This window comes from Schistocerca nitens, chromosome 5, assembly GCF_023898315.1.
Source record: "Schistocerca nitens isolate TAMUIC-IGC-003100 chromosome 5, iqSchNite1.1, whole genome shotgun sequence".
Lineage (NCBI taxonomy): Eukaryota > Metazoa > Arthropoda > Insecta > Orthoptera > Acrididae > Schistocerca > Schistocerca nitens.
Genome location: NC_064618.1, coordinates 445977264 through 445985923, shown reverse-complemented (window position 1 = coordinate 445985923; position 8660 = coordinate 445977264).

Here is an 8660-nt window from a genome sequence, read left to right as displayed (position 1 = left end):
AACGTCAGCACGCAGGAGAAATTCGACAGCGGCAATACCACGTTCTATCGAGACTGTGATTTAGAGATCAGCCGGTGTTTTTGCTAACGTTGGTTGGCATCCCACGAATACGGTATCGGTGGGTAGAGGAGAGCGGTACTCAACGCCAGCGGCCTCTTGCCACTAGCGTCCGAGGGGACAGACATTTTCTCGTTTGGCCGTAGAGTATCGTACAGCAACGTGCGGTCCTTGGGTCAGGGAGTGAGCTTCTCTGGAGAAAGGCAAGTATTCATGTGAACAGGGCGACAACTTCTGGAGTCAGCGCAGACTGTCAGCACAATATACTGTATTCTGTTATGGAATTAGTATAGGAAATGATATAACGGTGTGACTCACCTTGGAAAGTTATACATATGTATAAAAGACGTTACGAATGATTTATGAGTCATGATTAGGATCCATGTAGTTCGTTCAATGTCTGTAAAATTGCTTTTATTTTCTTACCAAGTTCCTGCACTGTAGTTTTACGTTCACGAATAAGGTAAAATTCTTCCGATGTCATTTCGTAGCCATTTTGTTGTACCTCTTCTTTTCTTCCACCGTGACGCCTAGATTTTTAAAAAAGAACTTTTCTTCTCAGTACAACTGAATAAGAAATACCAAACTTATGTTCTGTTCACTTGCAACTGTAGGCCTATTCTTGACATACGTGCAGCAGTGGTACGTTACAAACGATATACTTTCTGACATCCGTGAGAAATTATCTTCCATTTATTATTCAGAAAATGGCTTTTATGAAGCAACTTCCATAATCTTGTTGACAGAAGCTCAATTGTAAAGTATAAAGTTCATGACAGTCCATGTGATAACACGCACTATAAGACTTCCCATTTTGATAATAAATAACCAAACAATTAAGAAACCAACCCTAAACCATCTGAACCTAATAAAATTCTAATCAAATTTTTACTAATAATTAAAAATCCTATTGAAAGATTAAACATCAAACAATAAAAATTAAACGATTTACATTTTTTTTGCGTCTTCAATGAGAAATAAGTTAAAAGTAAAGTAATTCTAACAGTAATTATTCCATGACACGGCACGTTTATGCCCAAAGCACTTAAAACATTTTTTTTTGTTTCATAAAAGCAAAGTTTAAATCATTGTTGTTTGTTTTATTTTTTTTCATATTTATTATTGATTGACCTTTTAGTATTCTTCAAAAAGAATCATAAAATTTTAGTCGCTGGCCTTCAGCAGGCGTTGTATATTTGAACGCTACACTGTAACAGCTACTGCTGCTGCGGATTTCCTCGATGCTGCATCAAAGAGAGCGGCGCCGATTGTGACGCTCTCAACCATCACGCTGGGCACTGGGGTGGTACCAGGTCATCTGACCAGATGAGTCCCAACTCTGCGCATCGCATCATGATGTTTGCGATCGTGAGCGGAGGCTGTCAGGAGAACGATCACTGCGAGACAGTATTCGTTAGTTTGATTCGGGCCCACCATCTGTCGTGATGGTACTGGGGACCGTTGAGTACGCGTTACGATCACCTCTGATTCCCTAAAATTTGGTTTGCTAGCTTTACGTTTCTTACGGGTAAGGGTCTCTGAAGTCTTCGTGACCTCATCTTCCAACAAATTAACGCTGGACCATATGTTGCCCATTCCGTCCTGTCCTACCTCGATACATTGTTGTTCGACGGTTTGGCTCAGCCAGCACGAACTCCACATCTCTCACCCATTCGTGGGTTGCTCAGAGGCAGGCAGGTCCCCACTCCCAGCGACTGTGGCTGATGCACTCTGCCAAAGGGTTGCAACAGCCTGGAACAACGATCTGTATCTGTTATTCACATTCACAACGGGGTCACACCTATTCGTCATCATCGATTTCGTCCAAATTTGTGGTATATGCAAGGCGTCGTCAGAAATAATAGTGACAGAAGTGCTACCTCCAGAACGTTAAGAAAAAATAGCATTTTTGGAGTGGATCTGGTGAGACATGAGTCATTTACGTTAGCGTAGTTCCTAAGCAGTGGGTGGCGCAGCGTGAAGATTGCGAAACACCAGTCCGAAAATAGTGCGATCGAGTACCTCTATGGGACTTTTTTTATTTTCAGTTTCTACGTTACTTACTCTGCAAATAAATCGAAATAATGTTCAATTTGTTGTGTTTATTTTCATTAAAAATATGAAAAGAAAAGACAAAAGAAAATTTGGGACTGTAAATAAATTTCGAGCAAGGGGTTGTATAGAGTACACGGGAACTTCGTATACAAAATCAGATACTTTTACTATTACACTATTGATATTTTTCATGTGCTAAAGTAATATTTATAGCAAAAACAGGAGTAGTAGTAACTTTATTTGCATCTTTCAAACGTTATAAACGTCGTATTCTTGTAATTACATGTTTTTAATAGTTTGTATACAAATACAAACTTGGTTTCCATTTATAAAAGGTTCTCTCTCCTCGCACAGAGTGGCAGCGAATCACGCTTAACACATCATTTCGCCAAATATTGGCGAGAACATGATGTATAGTGTAATCTACGAGAGTTGGAACTTAAATAGTGGCCACTATTTATTTGCGGCTCGTACAAAATAGATACGTGTTTCAAAGTTTTACTGACCGTCAAAGTAGTCACTAGTATTCTGTATAACCCTGTCTCCAAGCTGGTGGTAGGTTGTGTTCCAAAAATGAACAGCATAGAAACAGAATTGATAACACTTTCTGCAGGACCTGGCCATCATTTCTCAGGACAATGCTCAAGCACGTACAGTGCAAGCTCTTACTGATTTGTTTGACTGATGGGGCTGCTAAGTGCGATACCACCTAAAGCGCTCTCCTGACTTGTCATCCCTTGTTATTCCCTCTTGCCTCTTGTACATAGTGTACTACGTGTATTACCCGTCTCTCCCTATAGTTTACCCTTATTTTTCTGAGAATTTCGTACATCTTGCACCAGTTTACATTATCGAACGCTTTTCCAGGTCGACAAATCCTATGAGCGTGTCTTGATTTTTCTTTAGTCTTGCTTTTACGAGTATTATCAACCGCAACGTCAGATTTGTCTCTGTGGTCCCTTTGCGTTCCCTAAGGCCAAACTGATCGTCATCTAACACATCCCCAATTTTCATTTCCATTATTCTGTATATTATTATTGTCAGTAACTTGAATGCATGAGCTGTCAAGCTGATTGTGTGATAATTCTCTTACAGCTCTTGCTGTATTCGGAATTGTGTGGATGATATTTTTCCGAAAGTCAGATGATATGTCGCCAGACTCATACATTTCACGCACCAACGTGAATAGTTGTTTTGTTGCCACTTACCCCAATGACTTTAGACATTTTGATGGAATGTTGTCTATCCCTTCTGTCTTATTTGATCTTAAGTCCTCCAAAGCTGTTGTAAATTCTAATTCTAATACTGGATTCCTTATCTCCACCAAAACGACTCTTGTTTCTTCTTCTATCACATCGGACAAATCTTCAATGTACTCTTTCCACCTATCCGCTCTCTCTTCTGCATTTAACAATGGAATACCCGGTACACTCTTAATGTTACCACCGTTGCTTTTAGTTTCACTGAAGGTTATTTTGACTTTTCTGTATGCTGAGTCAGTCCACCCGACAATCATTTCTTTATCGATTTCTTAAATTTTTTCCTGGAACCATTTGGTCTTAGCTTACCTGCACTTCCCATTTGTTTCATTCATCAGTGACTTTAATTTCTGTGTCCCTGAATTACGCTGAACATTTTTGCACTTCCTTCATTCAACAATCAACTAAAATATTTCTTTTGTTACCCATGGTTTCTTCGCTGTTACCATGTTTCTACCTAGGTTTTTCTTCCAAACTTCTGTGATTGCCCTTTTTAGAAATGCACATTCCTCTTCAACTGTACTGTCTACTGAGGTATTCCTTACTGCATAATCTGCAGCCTTAGAGAACTTCAAGCGTATCATTCCTTAGTACTTCCGTATCCCACTTCTTTGGATATTGATTATTCCTGTCTAATCTCTGAAAGCTCAGCCTACTCTTCATCACTACTACATTGTGATTTGAGTCTATATCTGCTCCTGGGTACGCCTTAAGGTCCAGTATCTGATTTCTGAATCTCTGTCTGACCACGATGTCATCTAACTGAAATCTTTCCATATCCTAGGCCTTTTCCAAGTATTCCTGCTCCTCTTGTGATTCTTGAACAGGGAATTCGCTATTAATAGCTAGAATTTATTACAGAGCGCAATTAGTCTTTCGCCTCTCTCTCATTCCTTGTCCCAAGCCCATATTCTCCTGTAGGTCAACATTATATTTTACTCCTTCCCCTACAACTACATTCCGGTCCCCCATGAGTATTAGATTTTCATCTCACTTTACATACTGTATTACCCTTTCAATAGCCTCATACACTTTCTCTATCCCTTAATCTTCAGCTTGCGACGGCGGTATGTATATCTGAACGTTCGTTGTCGATGTTGGTTTGCTGTCGATTCTTATAAGAACAACCTTATCACTGAACTGTTCACAGTAACACACTCTCTGCCCTACCTTCTTATTCGTAATGAATCCTACGCCCGTTATACCATTTTCTGCTGCTGTTGATGTTACCACATACTCATCTGACCAGGAATCATTGTCTTCTTTCTATTTCACCTCACTGCCCCCTACTATATCTAGATTGATCCTTTGCATTTCCCTTTCCAGATTTTCTACCTTTCTTACCACATTCAAGCTTCTGAGATTTCACGCCCCGACTCGCAGAACGTTATCATTCCCTTGGTTAATCATGTTTCTTCTCGTGGCCACCTTCCCCTTGGCAGGCCTCTCCCAGAGATGCGAGTGGAGGACTGCTCCGGAATCTTTTGAAATTTGGGAGATCATCATGACACTTTTACAGTTACAGGCTACATATGGATTCACGTTATGTGTCTGTTATGCAGTTGTTTCCATTGCCTTCTGCATCCTCATGCCGTTGATCATTGATGATTCTTCCGCCTTTAGGGACAGTTTCCCACCCCTAGGACAAGTGAGTTCCCTGAACCTCTATCCGCTCCTCCGCCCTCTTTGACAAGGCCGTTGGCAGTATGAGGGGGACTTCTTATGCCGGAAGTCTTCTGCTGCCATTGCTGATTATTAATCTAAATTTAAGCGGCAGCATGTTTAGATCCCGTGACGGTGGACGTTTTGATTGGTAACGGAAGACGCTACCCCTAGACCAGCTGGTATGGGTCGAAAACACTCAAGAATAGGTTGCACTAGCGTCCTATTCACGGTCTCCTTCACAAATGAATCACACTTTCCCAGAATTCTCTGAATAATCCGAAGTCGACCAATCGCCTTTCCTACCACAGTCCTCACACGCTCATTCCATTTCTTGCCGCTCTGCAACGTTATGCCCAGGTATTTGAATGTCTTGGCTGTGTCAAGAAGGACACCACCAGTGCTGCATCGGAACATTATGTTGTTTGTTTTTCCCGTTTATCCACATTAACTTACATTTTTCTACCTTTATATCTAGTTGCCATTCATTACATCAACTATAAATGTTGTCCGTCATCTTACAGCCTCAAACAGTCACTCACTTCCGACACCCTACCCTAGAACACAGCATTATCAGCAAACAACCGCACTCTGCTACCCACACTGTCCGCCAAATCATTTATGTGTAGCCGGCCGAAGTGGCCGTGCGGTTAAAGGCGCTGCAGTCTGGAACCGCAAGACCGTTACGGTCGCAGGTTCGAATCCTGCCTCGGGCATGGATGTTTGTGATGTCCTTAGGTTAGTTAGGTTTAAGTAGTTCTAAGTTCTAGGGGACTAATGACCTCAGAAGTTGAGTCCCATAGTGCTCAGAGCCAACCATTTATGTGTATAGAGAATAATAGCAGTCGTATCCCTTTCCGTGGTGTACTCTTGGCGATACCATTGTCCCTGATGAATACTCGCCTTCTAAGACAACATACTGGGTTCTACAACTTAAGAAGTCTCCGAGCATTCTTACGTTTGTGAACCTACTCCATACGCTCATACTTTCTTTGACAGCCTACGGTTTGATGACGTATAGAACTCTTTCCGAAAATCTAGAAATATGGAATCTGCTTGTTGCCCCTTCATCCATAGTTCGCTGTATATCATGTGAGAAAAGGGCAAGCTCAGTTTCGCACGAGTGATGCTTTCTAAAACCGTACTGATTCGTCGACATAAGCTTCTCTGGCTCAAGAAAATGTATTATATCCGAAATGTGAATATATTCAAGGAATATATTCAGGGTTCTACAGCAAACCGATGTTTGGGATATTGGTCTGTAATTTTGCAAGTTCATTATTTTGCCCTTCTTATACACAGGGGTCACCTGCGCTTTTAATGGGACTTTGCGCTGGGCGAGAGATTCAATATAAATGCAAGTTAAGTAAGAGGCCATTGGCGTTGACTATTCTTTGAAAAACCGAATTGGGATTCCATCAGGATCCGTAGCCTTATTTGTTTTCAACTCCTTCAGTTGTTTTCCTACGCCATGGATATCTTATTGCTATGTGGTCCATATGGACGTCTGTTTGATGGTCAAACGACATTATGTTTGTACGATTCTCCCGTGGGAACGATTTTTTGGGCGCAGAACTTAAAACTTTGGCTTTTGTTTTGCTTTCTTCAATTGCCGCACCAGACTGGTCAACAAGTGACAGGAAGGAAGCCTTATACCCACTTGGCGATTTTACGTGGGACCACAAATTTTCTCAGATTGTGTATGTGTTAACATGACCTCTCAACTGGTGGCAGAAGGTGACTCTGGGACATAACCTGCTTTCTTCATCCCTTTACTCCGTCACAGTACACCGCCAGCGCGATCCTCCAGTGGAATTGTAGCGGTTTTTTCCACCACCCGGCTGAGCTATAAGATCTCTTAAGCTCCTCTTCTGCTTTTTGCTGTGACCTTCTGAAAACGTGGTTCCCAGCAACTTGGACTCCTGTCCTTTTGTCGTTACTGAGGTTATTTTAAAAATCATGCTAGTTATGATGGGTTTTTGGGCGTAGTTTTCACATAAATCCTGGGCTCTGTATAAAGGAAAATTATGCCTCTTGATATAAGTTTCAAGGCTGTGGTTGCTAGGGTGTGGGTATTTCAGGATTTTCCCCAACTGTACTGTTTATCTGCCTCCCAGTCGTGGAGTGACAGTTCATTGTCTGCATCGATTTCTCAGCTTACCCGGCTTTTGTAATCTTGGACAACTTCAGTGTCCATAATCCTTTGTTGTGTGAACCAATGATCACTGGCTACAGTAAAGATATCAAGAATTTAATAGCAGATCTCGACATCTCTCTGTTGAATACTGGTGCTTCCGCAAAACTTCAGTATTGAACGAGGATCTTACTCAGCCACTGATCCTTCTATTTGGAGCACTGTTGTTCTCCCAATCATCCAATGGAGTGTCCACAATGACCTGTGTGGTAGTGACAATTCCCATCTTCCTATCCCTCCCTCAGCATCACAACCCTGGGTGCTCACATAAACGGGTTAGCTACAATATGAACAGTGATCCTTTCACCTCCACCGTCGTTCTGAGCTTCCTGGTATATGGAGGCAGTGACGTGGCTATCCAGACTGCAACAGCAGCCTTTCTATCGGCAGCCAACTTAGCGATCTCCTGCCCTTTGGTATCTTCTCATTGGAAGGCAGTACTTTGATGGATCTTCACCCCAAAGCCATTAGGACTGTAGGCCACCTCTTCAATGGCGTAAGTGCATTCATTGTTAGATTACCTCATTGCCTTTAAATGGCTCTATGCATGGGTCTGCCACTTCGCAAAACGACAGAAGCAAGAATGCTGGGAATGGCACATTTGAATCATTGGACTACATACACCGCCTTTGCAGCCTTGGGTAAAGATTAGATGTCTCTATGGACGCCAGTCCTGCAGGTGTTTTCCATATTTCACTGAACGAACCTCTCTATGTGAGGACTATCAACCTTCTTTTCTGTCAAACAAAGAGATAGCACTTGTCTTTCACTACACACCACCTGGAGCTCTATAATGCTCCATTCACTGAGTGGAAATTCTTCTGTGCCCTACCCCTTGGCCCTGATATAGCCCCAAGGGCAGACTGCATCCACAACCAAAAGCTCAAACACATATCAGTGGATTTTCTGAGTCATCTTCTTACCACGTTTAACAGTATCTGGAGCAAGAGTGAGTTCCCTACTCAGTGGCGAGAAAGCAACATCATTCCTGTACTGAAACTAGATGAGAATCCCATGGAGATGAACAGCTATTTCCCAATTAGTCTTTCCAGTGATTTCTGTAAGTTGCTCGAATGCTTGGTGAGCTGCTGGCTGTGTTGGCTTCTTGAGACTCCGGGCCTCCTGGCTCCATTGTAGAACAATTTTCACCAAGGCCATTACAATGATGAAAATAAACACATCAAAAAAGTTTTGAATCACCTTGGTTCCGAAAGTTACGGAAACTGTACAGGGAACTGGAATAGAGATCAACATAAACATCATTTCCGCCCTTTTTATTGCCCATGAAAACCACACATTGGATGTTGTACCACCATTTAGTGAGACCTACAGAGGTGGTGGTCCTAATATCTGTACACACTGGTACCTCTAATACCCTTTGTTGCATGTCTTTATTCCTCGTGGTATACTAACCACAAGTTCCTCAAGGCACT